We start from the raw sequence: 14,233 nt of genomic DNA, 5'->3' as shown, positions 1-14,233 counted from the left end.
GCTCCACTGATTGCTATGCTTTCTAGTCATTTTTAATAGTAATGGGTGTTGTATTTTGTCAAAGGCTTTTACTGAATCTATTGATTTGAGCATTTTTTTTTGTTTTTGTTATTGATATGGACAATTATGCTGATAGTTTTCCTAACATTGAACTGGCCCTGATTTCCAGGTATAAATCCCACCTAGTCATAGTGCATGATCTTTGTGACATATTGCTGTAACCTCCTTGTTAGTATTTTATTTCATTTTTTTGCATTAATATCCTTTAGGGAAAATGGTTTATAGTTTTCTTTCTCTGTTTCCTTGGTTTAGGTATCAAAACCATATTGTATTATAGAAAGAGTTTAGTGGGACTCCTTCTTTACCTGCTTTTTCCCCTCAAATACTTTATATAGTATTGGGATTAATTGTTCCTTAAATGTATGGTAGAATTCAGTTATAAATCCATCTGGCCCTAGAGATTTTTTTTCCTTAGGGAGTTCATTGATGTCTTGTTCAATTTCTTTTTCCAAAATAGGGTTATTTAAGTGTTCTTCTGTTAATCTGGGCAGTTTGGGTTTTTTGTGAATATTCATCCATTTTACTTAGATTATCAGTTTTACTGGCATATCATTGAGCAAAATCACTCCTAAGACTTGCTTTAATTTCATCTTCATGAGTGGTATATTCACGCTTTTCATTTTTATACTAGTATTTTGGTTTTCTTCCTTCTTTTTTGAAAATCAAATTAACAAATGGTTATTTTATTGGGTTTTTTTCTTTCATAAAACCAGCTGGGCAATCAACTTGCATATCCTTTGATCCAGCAATATCATTATTAAAGGGAAAAGGACCCACATATATAAAGTCTTTTGTGGTAGCAAAGAATTGGAAATTGAGGGGACGCCCATCAATTGGGTAATGGCTGAACAAGTTGTGGTATTTGAATGTAATGGAATACTATTGTGTTATAAGAAATGATGAGCAGGATAATTTCAGAGGAAGGTAAACATCAAAGAAAAATCAATAAGATTACATCTTGCTAAAAGAAATCATAGACAATAAAATAATGTCAATACTAAACATAAATGCACCAAATGGCATAACATCCAAATTCTTAAAGGAGAAGTTTAATGAATTACAGGAGGAAAGAGTAAAACTATACTAGTGGGGGATCTGAACTTTCTCCTCTCAGAGCTAGATAAATCTAACCATGAAATAAATAAGAAAGAAGTCAAAGAGATGAATGGAATCTTAGGATATATATATATATATATACACACACATACATATACATATATATACATATACATATATATATATACATATACATATATATATACATATACATATATATATACATATATATATACATATACATATACATATATATGTGTGTGTATGATAAATCTCTGGTCAAAATTGAAAGGGAATAGAAAAGAGAATACCTTTTTCTCAACTGTACATGGCACCTTCACAAAAATTGACCATGTATTAGGGTATAAATACCTCACAACCAAATGCAGAAAAGCAGAAATATTAAATGCACCTTTTCTGATCATAATGTCATACAAATTCTATTTAATAAAAAACCATGTAAGCAGGAATTAAAAATTAATTGGAAACTAAATAATCCAATTCTAAAGAATGAGTGAGTCAAAGAAGAAAGCATAGGAATAATTGATAATTTCATTAAAGAGAGATACAACAATAAGACAACATTCCAGAAGTTGTGGAATGCAGTCAAAGCAGTACTTAGGGGAAAATGTATATCTCTAAATGCATACAATAATTAAAGAGAAAAAGAGCAAATCATACTTTTGCATGCAACTAAAAAAAAGTAGAAAAAAACAAACTAAAAAAATTTGACATCAAAATGGAAATTCTAAAAATCAAAGGCTAGATTAATAAAATTGAAAGTAAAAAACTTGGAAAGACTTACGTAAATTGATGTTGAGTGAAGTGAGCAGAACCAGGAGAACACTGTAGACAGTAAGAGTGACATTATGCGATGATCAGCTATGTTGGCAATACAATGATCCAAGACAATTCCAAAAGATTCATAATGGAAAATGCTATCCGCATCCAGAGAAAGAATTGATGGAGTCTGAATGCAGATCAAAGCATATTATTTTTGCTTTTTTTCATGGTTTTTCCCTTTTATTCTGCTTCTTTCACAACATGACCAATGTGAAAATAGGTTTTTACATTATTGCACATGCATAACCTGTAAGATTGCTTGCCACCTTGAGGAAGGGAGGAGGGAGGGAGAAAAATTTGGAACTCAAAATCTTTCAAAAAATGAATGTTGAAAATAGTTTTGGCATGTAATTGGGAAAAAAATACTATTAAAAAAAGTGCTGCTCTCTGCCCTTGAACTATAACCAAGAAGTGAGTATAGGCAATGGAATTGCCAAGCAGTTTCTAGTCCTGTGTCCAGTGCTAGCACAAGGGTCCCCTTTAACTTCTTTCTGACAGGTTGCCAGATTCCTTTACCATCTCTGGCTTGAGAGCTCCCTAAGCTGCTGCTGCTGCTTTTGTTACCGCCTAGTCCCACCACTGGGACTGTTGGCTCCCAGTGAGCCTCTTCCTCCTTTCACAGATCTTTCTTTCCAGCCTTCTAAGTTGTCTTGGGCTGGAAGAATGTCTCACTCTGATCTTTTGTTGACTCTACCACTCCAGAATTTGATTTGAGGTGTTATTTTTAAGTTGTTTGGAAGGGAATGTTGTGAAAATTCAGCTGAGTGCTTTCTCTGCTCTGCCTTTTTGGCTCTGCTCCCAAAAGTCTTGCCACTATCCAGCTTTTCAAATTGCTCATTAAGAGGTAGAATTGGATCTGATCCTTTTTTAGCTTTTTCTTATGGTATAACTTTACTATTCAACAGCCTATGCACCAAAGTGGTCTATGTTTTAGGAAAACAAGGCAGCTTGAGTACAGAGAAATTGCATCAAAGTATGAATGTCTCTATTGAATGTCAGAAGTCTAGAAGCTACAGTCCATGTTAGGATTTGCCAAAAGCCATAAGGTGAGAAGCAAAGTCCCAATTGAACTGTTGGTTCAGTAAAAGAAAGCTATGCCAAATTGGTACATCAGAATTGTTTTACATTTGAGGCCTCTTCCCAGGAAATGAGGTCATAAATGGGAGAGCATTGGGAAGAAGTTTGTACTTCTATTCTTGCTTTTCTGTAAATGTCCCTTTGTAAAGCTAATTGAAGTTAATTGATTAAATGAAACTGGGATGCAAATCAATAGTAGTTAATGTTGATGATAATATACCAAAATGTGGGTTTTAGTCAATGGCATTAGAGAAATATACCATCCAACCCTTCAGGGATTTCCTCTAGAGCCCTTAGGGGTAATGGAGCCATCTTTATTCAGGGAGAGTGAAAACAGTGTCTCACTCTAAATAAAATGGGGTTCTAAAGCTTTTCTATCTACCTCACGGCACAGTTAGGAAAATGCAAGGTTCATAGGATTCTAGGGTAAAAGAGACCCTAAAGATTCTCTAGTTCAACTCCCTTATTTTGTAGGTGTTTAAACTGAGGAACAGAAAAGTGATAATATTTGGCCAAAGTCACACGGTTAAATGACATTCCTAAAACAAAAGTGTCAAATGTAATGACTATGAAAACACTTTCAAATAGCATTAAAGGACTATTCAAATATATGATACTTATAGTAATTCTCCATAAAATTCTTACTCTGAAGTGTTATTTTAGCATGTAGGTGACCCAGGTTTTCAAAAATGGTTCCCAAGTTTTTAGTAGGTTCTACCATGATTGAAAGGCTGGCAACTTACTGAGGAACATTCTAACTTAGTATAGGGAGGTTTGTCACCAGTGTCTTGGTCATGCTAATCCACAAAATTAAAAAAAAAGATTCAAACAAGTCAGTGACACTAACAAAATGGGAAACGGATAGCAGCTTATCAGCATTTCTCAGAGAAGTTTATCCAAAGCAAAATAAGAAAGACAAGAAACATAAAAATTATCCCAGCCAGCAAATATTTGATCTCCTCTTCATGTAAAGAGACTTGGCAGTAAAGGGAAAAACTAGTTTATAGTAATTACTCCCTTTCAAAACATTGTAGAAGAGGAGGCCAGAAGATTATGAATAGCATCACCTCATGATACATCAAAAAGCATTGGAAGGGAGAATGAGTCTGAAGAAAATCTGGTATGTGAACATATTAAGCCATATCATTCCAAGACCTTTTATGTGAAACTGGAAAGAAAACAACAAATAAATGAAAAATGGAACAAATTTGTCAGTACTTCTATAGCAATCTCTTTTTGTCATGCACGACAGCAAAATTACCACATTTGGACTCTATGGCCTCAGTACCCAATGGGCTAAATGTGGAGTAGAAAAGAGTCAATAAAAGAGGCTTTACTAGACCAAGTACACGCAGAAAAAATCTATGATGGAGGTAACACACATTTAAAAGTATTGAGGGATTGATTTTCAAGATGTCTCAAAAAGAGGGTAAACAACTGGAAACTATAATGAATGATATTATACCAAAAATAATAGCAGCAATTTCCAACTTCTGTACAAATTGGCAAGTTGGGTCCCCAGAGGGCAGTGATTACTATTCTCAGATAATATGGTAAAGACAATTACTATGAAACATTCTCCTAAGAACCTAGCTCACTCCTTCCCACAAATACATCCTCCATGGGAGGAGTAAACTTAAACTTAGGCCACCATAATTGTAGTACGACACACATTTAAGAAATATGTGTGACAAACTGAAGCTCACAACACCTGCTCTTGAAGGTCTTCTCTCTGTGTAGAGACTTCATGCAGAACCTTTGTTGGTGCAGGTGGTATTGGTGGTGGTGTGTGTGCATGTATGTAGGCATGTACACATATATGATTATATATAAATGTATGTATACACACATCCACATGTATATCTATATATTTTAAATATATAGTATATATACATATATATTCAAATATATGTAGTATATATCTATATCTTAAATAGACTCTACAGAAGGACAGGGAGGTGGACTCAGAATTAAATAGGAAGAAGACAGTGGGGTACATCACATTTGGGAAATTAGCCAGTTCTTTCAATGATCTTAATTATCCTCCCTGATGCAAAACCTCATCTTTTTTTTAACACAAATATTCTCCCAGATATGCCATATAGCTATAAATCATGGAACACTATAGTCTCTGAAGAATCAAAATTGTAGGTAACCCAAAGGAAGGTGGAAAGAATTATAAGTAGGATTTAGCATATTATCAATGGATAGGCTGCCTCAACCATGAAAGAAATAGTAGTAGTAGTAGTAGTAGTAGTAGTAGTAGTAGTAGTAGTAGTAGTGGTAGTAGTAATAGCTAACATTGGCATAGCACTTGCTATGTACCAAGCATTGTGCTAAGCACTTTACAATTGTTATCTTACTTAATCCTCACAACTACCCTGGGAGGTAGACACTATTATTATCCCAATTTTACAGATGAGGAAGCAGGCAAAAAGGTTAAGTGACATGCCCAGGGTCACACAGCTACTTAGTGTCCGTGGCTGAGTTGCAACTGAGGTCTTCATGACTCCAGGCCCAGTGTTCTATCCACTATGAGGGATAACAGAAAGATAGCACAAATGATACACTGGAAACCACAGAATGTTAGAAAATTTAGACGGAAAAAGCCTCTACAATTTCAATTGGTCTTCCTTAGTATATCTTGAGGATTTATGAAAGGATGAGAAAAAGAATCACAAAGGACAAGAAGGTATAGATATGCTGCTCATTCTGCTTTGCATCTGCTATCCTACCTGGTTTCAACCTCATGGAGCAAGACACCCCAGCACCAGGTACCCCTGGTGTCCCATTCCCCGTGACCTGCTTTCCTGCCTCCTTTGGTGTGCTTTTTCTCCCTTAAGATTATAAGCTCTTTGAGGGCAGGGGCTATCTTTCTTTTAATTAATTGTATTCCCTTGTGCTTAACACCTAGTGCTTGGCACATAGTAGGAGCTTAATAATTGTTTATTAGATTATATTGTTGCAGCTTGCCTTGTTGAATTCACATCATGGATATTTTGAAATAGTAGTAATAGATAGATAGATAGATAGATAGATAGATAGATAGATAGATAGATAGATAGAAAGACAGACAGACAGATAGAGATAGATAGAGCATTTATTAAATGCTTTCAATGTGCCAGGCACTATGCAATGTGCTGAGAATATAAAAACAAGAATTCAAAATGGTCCTTATTCTCAAGGAGCCTACTAAGAGGAGAGGACAAAACAAAAAAAGAGCTGAAAAGGAAAAGGGAAAGGGGAAGAAAAAAGGTACCCATATGAGGGGGAAAGCAACCAGTATGGAGAAAGAAGGCAGAGAACAGAGAGTGAGCTGGAAATGGAGTGAGCAACTGAGTCAAGGCTTCTCAGGATATAGAGGTTGAAGGCAGGGACTTAACAACTAGTGAGTAGTTCTCACAGCAGGATCATCTTCAGCTACTGAATGGTGGTAGCTAAGTATCAGAATGGATAGAGTACTAGCCCTGGAGTCAGGAAGCCCAATTCAAATACAGTCTCAGACACTTTCTAGGTGTGTGACCACAGGCAACTCAACCTCTATTTGCCTCTGTTAAGGAAACTGTAAGATGGAAACGATGATTGCATCCACTTTACAAAGGGTTGTTGTAAGGATAAAACGTGTAAAGTGCTTAACACAATGCCTGGTACATAGTAGGTGCTTTATAAATACTAAGTATTATTATTATTATAAGGCACTCAGTGTCAGAGTAAACAGAATAGAATAAAATGTAGTCTCATCTATTTGCCATTTGAAATTTTTAACAACTTGTCTCTTGGCTACTTTTCCAAGATTATGTCACATTATACCCCTTCAAGCACTCTACAATCCACCCAAACTGGTCTTCTTACTGTTCTCTATGCGTAGCATTGTATTTCTTGACTATAACTTTGCATAGCCTTTCCCATAAGCCTGGAATGTTTACTCTTTTCATCTCCTTCTGTTAGAGTTCCTAGCTCCTTTCCTGACCCCTTCCCATTATTAGTGTTCTCTCTTATTCTCCCTATCTCCTAACATTACTCTGTATTTGCTTATCTGTACATATGTTATATTTCCCAAGTATAAACTCCTTGAGGACAGGAACTGTTTTATTTACGTTTCTGTATCTGTAGTACTTAGTACAGTGTATGGCACATAGTAGACACCAAATACACATTTCTTGAAGAAAGAAATGTGTAAATATTCTGACTTCATTGTGACTACCAGGCCAAGCAGGAAGACAAGAACATGAGGAGTACTGTGCAACAAGTCACTTTATAAAAGAGATAAACGCTTTCCCCAAAGTTGATAAAAGGAAACAGTGCATGTCTGGAAGGTAGTTGCAAGTGGCATTAGAGGAAAAAATAGAATTGGACTATCCAAAATTGGTGTAACCCATGAGACTATTAAAAGGAAATGTTCCAAAACTATTTAACTACAAGTGATAATACAGGTTAATTTTTTTCTGCTTCAAACTGGGACAAATTACTAGAGTTGTATTCCTTCTATATAAGTCAGTGTCATAACTGTTGATATTCAAGACAATATGTCACTATTACTCAGTGTTTCATATGAAGTTATAGATTTATAACCTATTTGTAAGGCATTTTGCCAACAATTAAATTAAATAGCTTGCTAAGTAATGTTTGAGATACAAATTAAATGAATTGCGGAATAGTGTTTGTATTTTAAAACATTCTTGATTTAATGATGCCCATTTAATATTTGCACCAGTCTTTATTTATTGAAAGAAAATAATTATAGCAATGAGACTATAACTACACTTTTGGACTGAGGTCACAATGGTAAATTGCTAATTGCTGCTGAACATTTCATTTTTGACTGCAAGTCAAATGAAAAGTTTACTTTCATTTCATTTCATTTCAACTCTCACAGCCTCTGAAATTTTGTTTTTCTGCAACTGCATGTACTTCTGAGATAAGGGCTACTCAGATTGAACTTTCTGATGTCCATCACATAGCCTTCTCTATTGTGGCAAACCCAAACAAATACTGAATTATAGTTTGGAGACAAAGGAGTTGACTCCGATGTTTTATTTTAAATTGTTTTTAAGCAAGGCCAAAGGAGCTATGTGTAGACTGACAAATTTAATCATCCAGTGTTTTGACGAAGGACAACAAAAATGTCTTGGACATTTATCAATCAACAAATATCTATTATGCACCTATGTGCCAGGCATGCTAGGTACAAGGGATACAAGTACAAAGAATTTGGAATGAGTTTATATTATAATGGAGGAAACAACAAATAGTAATAAAAATATATAAAGCATGAATTTGAAGTTAATAAATGCATGCATATATAAATACACAAAGTAGTTAAGTACAAGGTCACATAGGCCAATAGCAATTGGGGGCATTAGAAAAGGTTTCATACAGAAGATGAATGATGTCTGATGGCCATGTCAAAGGAAGAGAGTGACTCTTGAAGGTGGATATAAGGAGGAAGCACATTCCAGACATGAGGAAACAAGAAGATTGACTAATTTTTTTTTCACTTTCATTCAAATGTTAGGTACTGTGAAGATCTTACTTTAGTTTAAAATGTCTAACTGGCTTAACTTGACTGAGCAAAATGATCATTCAGAGTGAAAGCTTAAGATTGCTAGCCTAGTTGTATAATTTTTTTTTGGCCTTCTTGGATCCAAAAGATTGGAATAGGAAACTTACTTTTAGTTAAGAATAAATATAATAAATTTCAACAAATTTAAGGTAGGAGAGACCCACTTTCCATACCTTTATTATCATTACTATAATAATCAACTAAAATGTAGGCTATCTACCTGGAGAAGGTACATAAATAATGGACTGGTCAGAAAGGAATTGCTCTGACCTGACTATGGCAATAATTTCCTCTCTAATCTGATTGACTCTTATAGCAGAGTATAGATATATAGATATTCTTACCTTGGTCTCTCCCCCTTATTGCAATGATTCACACTGTGAAAACAGGAGGTGATACAAATTGTGCCCTCCCAGTCAATTATGGATCTAAGTAGAGGAGAAGATGTGGAAGGAGGGAGGAGTGGCCATTCTACTCAAAGGACAACTTATAACTAGTTCTCTACTAGACCTGAAGGGAAAGGTGAAGATGGGAACCATTAAGTCATCCAGTCATATCACTTTGCCAATGCACATAGCTATATATATATATATATATTTGAGATTGGTTGACTTGGCTCAGGGATGCCCCTGTTTCAGAATGCAGCCCTGAAATAAATGAGTTTGTTTCATTTTAACCACAAATCCGTAAGAGTGAAATTCAAAGAAAAAGGAAAATGAAAATATTATGTTTAGGTATAAACAGTTTGTCCTAAGGTCACCCGTAGTGATTCATTTTACCCAGCAAGGAAAGTTAAGGGTACCCCTTTCATGAGTCAAAATCTTTTTCTTGTGGATTCCTTTGTTTTGAACATTTTGTTTCTTGATTTTTATGTCAATATCAAGTGACATGTCAGATGGAAAAGTGGCTGAAAGTAACCACCACAAAATAAATGTGAGAAAACATTATAATGTCGTATAGACAACAGTACAATAGGGTTTTCTTGCTAGTAGTAAACTGAACCTTTGACTTTTTCAATGACCAAGTTGATCTCCAGTGGTCAGGAACAAGTTTATTTACCTCTGGCAGTATATACAAATTAAGAGCTGGTGGTCCACTCCAATCCTCAAATAAGGCAATTTTAGACAAATAATAGCACTACTTTATATTTAACAGGGAGCAAACACATCACATTCATGATTCTGAGTGGAAATATAACTTAAAAACAGTAATAGATTGAAGGAAGACTGAAACAAATTCAACTCAAAGAACATTTATTTCGTTTTGATTTTTTTCTTTTTTTTTTTCTTTAGAGGCAATGAGGGTTAAGTGACTTGCCCTGAGTCACACAGCTAGCTAAGTGTCTGAGGCTGGATTTAAACTCAGGTCCTCATAACTCCAGGGCCGGTGCTCTATCCATTATGCCCCTAGCTTCCCCCTAGTCATTTCGATTTTTTTTTTAATATCTCCAGCACTTAGCACAGTACTTTGCAGTATTCAGTGCTTACTACATACTTTTGAGTCTAGTTGTCAGAAACAAAGCACTGGGCTGGGTGGAGCATTGGTCTGATCCTGGGCCCTCTTTGTTAAGTTCTTTAATTAGGTAACTTAATAGCTGATTAACTTAATGGCCTGATTCCCAGAGATTCTGTAATTCACAGACTGATATTTGCTGATAATTAATACTTTCGTCAGTTTAAACAACACAAGGCACATTTGGTAAGTGCCTACTGTATGCAAAGCACCATGCTAGGCACTGAGGAAGAGGCAAAATTTAGATGAATTATGGTTGTGTATGCATTGTTGCTGGTCAGTTATTTTTCAGTCAGGTCTGACTCTGTAATCCCATTTGGGGTTTTCTAGGCAAAGAAACTGGAATGGTTTGCCATTTCCTTCTCCAGCTCATTTTACAAATAAGGAAACTGAGTCAAATAGGGTTAAGTGATTTGTCCCGGGTCACACAGCTAGTAAGTGTCTGAGGTTGGACTCTTGACTCTAGGCTTCATGCTCTATCTACTGTACCAACTGGCTGCCCTAGTGTAATAAAGGTCATGCCCAAATAAAATTATGAAGCAGACCAAATTTACCTTTATCCCTATTTCATTTCGCTTGTTAGGAAAGTGCCTTCCCTCAAAACATGAAACAGTTCTCTCTGTTGTTACATCTTTTGAGGAATCCTGAAAGATTTTGTGAAATATTTATGAGAGACACCTTGTTCAAGGAGACTCTTTCATAAGGTGACATCTTGCTTTACTAAATCAAATGCTTTTTTATGGTCCACTAACAACAAGCAGATGGGATCATTTATTCTCTATGCCTTTCAGTCAAATCGGTGATAGTAAAAATATGGTCTGATGCAGTAATTCCATTGTTGGGAATATACCCTGAAAATGTCATAAGAAAATCAAAAGAGATTTTCTTAGCAAGATTATATGTGAAAAATCAGAAATAGCCTATATATCTGACAATAAAGCTTAGCTAAATAAATTGTGGTACATTGATATAATAAAAGTAATTAAGACTGACAAGTATGATGACTTTGCAGTACTACCTAGAAAAACCTGTCTGAAATAATCCAAGATGAAAAAGTTAGAAGAAGTGATGACATACGGTGACCATGTAAGAGGAAAAGTGATTAAGTGGACAAAGAATCCTGATAGCGAATAAGAGAGTGACTCAAAATCATTATGACGTTTTATACTTTCAAAATAATCAATTGTAATACAAATCATTATTAAGCAAATTTAATTGGTTATATTGATATTCAAAATTAAATTTTTGATAAAACATTGAAAATTTTAAAATATATGTTATGCTATAGAATATGGTTTATGAACCCTACCTATTTCTCATATTTTTATCCAGGATGCTTGATGCACATATGCATTATTCTTATATAAATTTTACTGAGATAGGAAAGTAGGTATAGGGGTTAATAGTTATTGATATTAGTAGGGGTGAGTAATGATAGAATCTAAGATTTTTTCCCCACACTTTTGTTATCTTCCTGTCTTTCAGATATTTTGAGAAAGTCCATTGATGCCCTCAAGCTTGCATCGCCTACAGCATGAACTCTTTCTGTATATATTTTATGTAGTCCAGCTACTCTTCCTCTCTTTGTATCTTTCTCATGTAGCACATTAGGAACTGCGGTGTTAGAGTCAAATGTGGTGCACCTACTTTCATCGATGGAGAAAAGAATTTATCTTTACGCATCTTTTCCCTCTTTTTTTGTCTTTTTGTTGTCCTCATCTCTCAGAATGATCTAATTAGATCTCTCACAAACTCTCTTTAAACTTTTCCCCCTTCACTGCCTCTTATTTTTTTTAAGTAGGGACTACTCATTATCTTTAACCATCGTGTAAGATTTCACAAGCAAATTTATATTCTAAACTGGTGTTGTTCTTGGATGTTCCTTGGTAAGGAGACTGAGTATTTCTAATCTAAAGCAGTTCGCATCTTCATTGGTTTTCTTGTGTCAGCTGTTGAGTAAATCAGTTAAACTTCCAGAAGAAATGATAATGCTCTACATCTATTTCCTGTATTTTCAGCATCAAGAGCTTGTTTAAATAACTTGGGTTGTAATGACTTGAACTGCACACTAAATCTCATTTTTAGTCTTTCTTCTAACTAAGCATTGCTTTTGATTGTTGCTCAGAAAAGTAATTGGTAACTGATGACATTGGAAATTCTCTCCACACAGTTTCCACAGTTATTTCCTGCATGTCAAAGTGAAGGATTTAGTTTTTGGATTGGTGTTTTGTGTGTACCAAATCTAATGCTGCCTCTTGTCTCAAAGAAAGTGTTAACGATATTTGAGAAGCTTCTATGTAGTTCACAAACCTTTTCCTCTCTTATTTCTTACTTTTGAGCTATGTTTTAGAGTACAGTTTTTCACTATTCTCTCTGATTACCACTTGTGCACTAAAGTCATTAAATTTTAATTCTACATTGATTTACTTCAAAGGGTTTTATCGAGATCTTCATAAAATCTGTCTACTTATTCTAGTATAATGTTTCTTTGTTGGGAAAAGATTTGGACCTGTTATTTCTTTGGTGTAGGAAATTGCTAACATGGAAATTCCCTCTATTGATGCAGATCAGCAACATCTGGAACTGAGAGTATTCAGATTTTTCCTGATCACATACTTTGGCTACACCTTTATTGGAAACAGATGTTACTCTTTTTTATTACTCATTTTTTAATTTTGATTTCTAAATTCTCTCCCTCCCTATGGCACCTCACCCACCCATTAAAAAGACAAGAAATATGATAACCTACTATATCTGTGAAGTCATATAAAATATATCTCCTTATTAACCATGTTGCACAAACAAAATCAAGATAATAAAGTGAAAAAATATGCTTCAGTATGCACTCAAACTTTATCAGTTCTTTCTTTGGAGGTGAATAGCATTTTTCATCATAAATCCTTTAGAATTGTCAAGGATCATTGTATTGAACAGAAACTTTCACAGTTAATTATTGTTATAATATTGCTGCTACTATGTGCGATGTTCTCCAGGTTCTGCTCACTGCACTTTTCATCACTTCGTATAAGTGTTCTCAGGTTTTTCTGAAACCATCCCCTTCATCATTTCTTATGGCACAATAATATTCTATCACAATCATATACCACAATTTGTTCAGCCATTTCCCAATTGATGGGCATCTCCTCAGTTTCCAATTCTTTTCCACCACAAAAACAGCTGCTATAAATATTTTTGTACATATGGGTCTTTTTCCTTTAAAAAAAATCTCTTTGGGATATAGATGTGGTAATAGTAATGCTGAGTCTAAGGGTATGCACAATTTTATAACCCTTTGAAAGTAGTTCCAAATTGTTTTCCAGAATGGTTGGACTAGTTTACAACTCCACCAACAATATATTAGTGTACTTATTTTCCCACATCACTTCCAGAATTTGTCATTTTCCTTTTCTCTCATGTTAGTCAATCTGATAGGTATGTCATAAGTGAAATTCAACAAAGGTAAACTGAGGCATGTATTCTCTAAGAGAGATAACAGTTTATTATCAGGGTACAAACCTGATAATAAAGTGGTCAGTGATCACCTCAGTTTAAGCCAAAGACCCCGAGCAAAAGGACAGTTCCTATTTTATAGTTTTTGGAGAGTACAGAATAAATAACAGAAAGAATAGGTGAGAAAATAATAAATTGGTTATAGAGTTGGTGACATAATGAGGTTAAAGACAACATGATTAGTTACATAGCTGAGGCATGGGAAACAATATGATTGGTTGGAAGTTGGGAATGAGGAGCTAGCAACAAACCCCTCCTTCCCTCCTGTAACTAAGAAAAGTTCATTGTTTGAGTCTACCTGCAAGGTTAAAGACACTGGGCCAGACTTCTTTGGATAGCAAACCAGACATCCTTGAAGGATAGCTTGGTGTTGTAAAGATACTAGACCAGACTCCCTGGTGTCCACCCACATTCCTCCAAGGAGAGCAGATTTCCTTGAGGCAAGAATGGAATAGTGAAATTATTATAAACCAACTGAATTTCTTAACTAAGTTTAGAGAAAAAGAATCATGACTTGGGCACAAGATCAATTAACTGTATCAATAAAAAAAAGATACAGAATCAATTTAATTTCAGGTGTGAAGTGGTACCTCAGAATTGTTTTAATTTGCA

Source organism: Phascolarctos cinereus, unplaced genomic scaffold, assembly GCF_003287225.1.
Source record: "Phascolarctos cinereus isolate Bilbo 61053 unplaced genomic scaffold, phaCin_HiC Scaffold_5;HRSCAF=322, whole genome shotgun sequence".
Taxonomy (NCBI): Eukaryota; Metazoa; Chordata; class Mammalia; order Diprotodontia; family Phascolarctidae; genus Phascolarctos; species Phascolarctos cinereus.
This window is presented reverse-complemented; position numbering follows the sequence as displayed.